This window comes from Amblyomma americanum, chromosome 2, assembly GCF_052857255.1.
Source record: "Amblyomma americanum isolate KBUSLIRL-KWMA chromosome 2, ASM5285725v1, whole genome shotgun sequence".
Lineage (NCBI taxonomy): Eukaryota > Metazoa > Arthropoda > Arachnida > Ixodida > Ixodidae > Amblyomma > Amblyomma americanum.
In genome coordinates this window covers 27,665,153-27,669,404 of record NC_135498.1, presented here as the reverse complement: position 1 = coordinate 27,669,404, position 4,252 = coordinate 27,665,153, and the positions used below count along the sequence as shown (strand labels likewise).

Below are 4,252 nucleotides of genomic sequence, written 5' to 3'. Positions count from 1 at the left end.
TCTTGCCCTACGTATGAAGAAAGCCAACAAACAGTTTCTGAAACCATGAAGTCCAAAGGGAACGCTTTCTTTTTAATTTGTGGCGTTGACTAATGCGAAATTACCACTGCAATAATATCTGCCTGAAAAATAACTAATTATAAAGTAGAACAGACAGCCACATATCGCCGGAGGGACCCGAACTCACGACCTCTGCAAGTCGAGTACGGTGCTCTACCTACTGAGCTATGTCAGCTGTCCATCTTTTACTTTTGAGTGCATTCGTGCTGAGTTTAGTATAACCTCGAGAGTGTTCACCAGCGCCACCCTCGTGCATAGCGGCGGAGGTGGAACGTTCTGTAATGCCGCAAGTCAATTAAGAATGGCTGCCTCGCTAGTGTGAACGTTCCAAAAGTCAAAGGAGGAGATAAACCGAGTCGCAAGCCTACAAAATAGATTTTTAGCGCGCTTCATGCGTGTCCAATTTGTCGGATTTACAGCCAGTTAGGCTAATACCTCCAGCTTCGTCAAGGCCGCCAGAAGCTACGCAAGCCCACTAGACCAGGCAGCAAGATTACCTTGATCAGCTTACTTCCTAAAAAACAAAAACAAAATGGGAAATGTTCTAAAAAAACATTCAATTAGTTCTCCACTTTCTCCATCTATTCATGCCTTCCAGCTGTAATTTGTAGCGACCAGTTCCTTGTTTTGATCACTTCCTTCGGAGTGAGGCCACACCCATAAGTGGAAGGCCTTGAGCGAACAGAAGCTCCTGCTGCCAGGCATGCACGAAGTTTTCACATCACAAATTAAGCACAACATTTTATTCCCTTGGTGTTGGCTGTGTACATCTGATTGCTTCAAACGCGAATACATTAGTTTGCCAGTCACAGCAGTTCTGTTACAAACAACGGTGTGCAACGCAGCTCGGGCATTACTTGAGGGATTGCACACTGACGAAGCACTCATAACTCGGCAGACTTCACGATGAGCGTATCACAGTGGCTGATGCGCCCCAGCAGCTATAGATGTCTTCAACTTCTCGAGCAACGGGACGGAGCTTCTAGACTGGCTTACGAGACGACGGTGGTCTACCACTCCGTCATCGGCGGTCCGGTCTTCCATCGATTCGCTGCCGTACTTTGTAGAAAGAGGCTGTGAAGCGTCAAGACTAAACTACACTGCCGCGGGGTTCTCAGCGACGAAGAAGTTTCCAGCCAACGGCGTGCCCAGGCTCGTCCTGTTGACGAATTCGGCCAGGTTGAAGTTCTTCCTTTCCTTCGGCGCCAGATCTTCGCCTTGCAGGCGCATTCCGCGCTGACAGTACACCAGGAACACGTATCGGTGCAGTCCAGATCCCTGGGGTGGAGCGGGCCCTCTGTAGGGCAACGCGGCGTCCCCTTCGTGGAGTTTCTCCGTGCTGTTGATGTTCAACACCATCCAATGCATCACACTGCGGTACACCGGGTTCTTGCGACTGGTCGCGTCCGGGTCCACCATGAGCAGCGCGTACGGACCTTCGCAGTCAACCGGAGCATTCAGGCTCACCGTAGGCGCAGTGCTGGCTTGCTGAGGCGTGAATGTGTAGTTGCCCAGCGCCACTTTCAAATCTCCCGCGTAGGTCACTTCCAACGTTGCGTTCGGCACTCCGGGCAGCGAGAGGTCGGCGACCAGCTCCTCCTTAATCCACACAGACTGTCCGGGATCCGCCACCGCCGTCACGTTTGCCGTAGCCTCACTTGCCGCTGTCTGGTTTCCCGCCGTTGTCGGTGCGGCAGTGACAGCCGTTGTTGTGTTCGTGGCGCTGGCATCCTGCGCTTTAACATTGTGGACGCATAATGTCAGAAGAAGCAGCGCTGACAACAGCTGGACGAACATCATCGTCGCGACTACGGTGAACGAAACGGACCTGGGCGACTGTCTCTGCGTGTATGCGCCAAAACTTTTCCGTTCAACCAGGGCGGCACCCGCGGAGTCAATGATAGCGTCGCCCCAGTCGCGCGAGGTGTTTATATACACAAGCCCTTTCTCCACACCTGGCGCGGTTGCCAGGACGATCGCCGCCGGAAAAGCCGGTCTTTACAAGCAGCGTACGGAGTGTTTGTGTGTCGCTGGCCGTTTTCTTGCTTTATTATCGGCGATTTTCACCAAATCAACGCCATGCCGTGGCGGCGCCGCGAACTAGTCCAAGAAGCTTCGGCGCGCGCGGAATTAAGTCGTCTGCTCTGTGTGTGCGGGGCTTGCCGGCGCGTTCACACGTTATTGTCAGAGCAGTGCTGTAAAATATCCGAGCAGCGTTGTTGCATGGATGTTTGCAAACTGAGGAGATTAAAGACCAGCTAAGCGCCACTGTGCGAGTTTTCTGGTGTCAGCAAAAGAGAGAACATTGCAAGAGGAAATCTCCATGCTGGAGTGGAATTCCTGAAGGACCATGACACTGCAGACATTATCAGGTACATAACTTATCTTTCTTAAATGAAGATTCACCTGTACCAGAAGGGCATATGTAAATACGAGGCTCTATTTGTTAAGAAACACCGCTAGGTACTGATGACTAACGGGTACATTTCAAGCACGAATAGTATTGTCCCTGTAATGATAGGCCTTATCACGGCATACGTGTATGGTGCATTTGCAAATGACATAACAGCTTCAGACACACGAGAACGGCGCAAGCAAGGCTGTCAACTCATGCTATAATGTCATTCGTCGGAAATGACATTAAACTCGCCGTCTGACAGGGGCCTAATACAGTTGCTTGGGATACAGTGGGATCCGCAGCGCAGTTCAGTGCCTTATTCACCGTCTCGCCTCTTCTCTTCTAGATTCCTTTAATTTCGAGGGAACGATCACCAATCGCGCGCATAGCTGCTCACGTAACACGCCATATTACGCAATATTTGCTCTTACGCTACGCCATTTGACACAAAATGTCACACGTCCCTGTTGGAGTACAAGCGGCCGCAAACGGGTGAAGGACGATTCCGCATATGCTGATTAAAACGGCACGGCGAAATGCCACGGGCAACGGCCGGCACATCTGCCCTTCAACATAGTAATTTCGATAAGTTCATTCAGATGGATTGGGAGGAAGAGTGGGCAGACATTTGTCGCGCACCGAAGGTATAGCGCATTAAGCGAGTCGTCTAAACGCGAGTACGGGGTATCCGCCGCGGTGGCTCAGTGGTTAGAGCGCTCGGCTACTGATCCGGTGTACCCGGGTTCGAACCCGACCACGGCGGCTGCGTTTTTATGGAGGCAAAACGCTAAGGCGCCCGTGCGCTGTGCGATGTTAGTGTACGTTAAAGATTCCCAGGTGGTCGAAATTATCCCGGATACCTCCACTACGGCACCTCTTTCTTCCTTTCTTCTTTCACTCCCTCCTTTACCGCTTCCCTTACGGCATGGTTCAGGTGTCCAAAGATATATGAGAAAGATACTGCGCCATTTCCTTTCCCCCAAAACCAATTATTATTATTATTTTCCATGTAACGCTGTCTAAATAATAATAATAATTCGTTTTGGGGGAAAGGAAATGGCGCAGTATCTGTCTCATATATCGTTGGAAACCTGAACCGCGCCGTAAGGGAAGGGATAAAGGAGGGAGTGAAAGAAGAAAGGAAGAATAGGTGCTGTAGTGGAGCGCTCTGGAATAATTTCGACCACCTGGGGATCTTTAACGTGCACTGACATCGCACAGCACACGGGCGCCAAAACTAAGGCACCCGTGTGCTGTGCGATGTCAGTGCACGTTAAAGATCCAGTTTTGGCGCCCGTGTGCTGTGCGATGTCAGTGCACGTTAAAGGAAAAACGCTAAGGCGCCCGTGTGCTGTGCGATGTCAGTGCACGTTAAAGATCCCCAGGTGGTCGAAATTATTCCGGAGCCCTCCACTACGGCACCTCTTCTTCCTTTCTTCTTTCACTCCCTCCTTTATCCCTTCCCTTACGGCGCGGTTCAGGTGTCCAACGATATATGAGACAGATACTGCGCCATTTTCCTTTCCCCCCAAAACCAATTATTATTATTAAAGATCCCCAGGTGGTCGAAATTATTCTGGAGCCCTCCACTAAAAGCCAAGCACGAAATTTATCGAAGCGGGCAGCGGTGCCAAGAAAGGGAGCAGCCGCCGCAGCTCGCGTCAAGCTGCGTCTCCTATGTTCTGGGCTGGAGCCTGGAAACATCTCGAACCGTCTGCCTGCGCGCGCAGCTTCGTCAAGGTCGCGGGGAGAGAAGGACCATGCAGGGCCGTAGTTGAAATGCGTTAGCGGGAG

General features: G+C 51.3%; 1 pseudogene across 1 annotated transcript; it reads right to left on the bottom strand.

Annotated features, from left to right (window-relative positions):
- Positions 1–788: 788 nt before the first annotated feature.
- Positions 789–1,977, bottom strand: LOC144120846 (protein D3 pseudogene; annotated as a pseudogene). Its single transcript, XR_013312491.1, has one exon. The product of XR_013312491.1 is annotated as a protein D3 pseudogene (transcript).
- Positions 1,978–4,252: the final 2,275 nt, after the last annotated feature.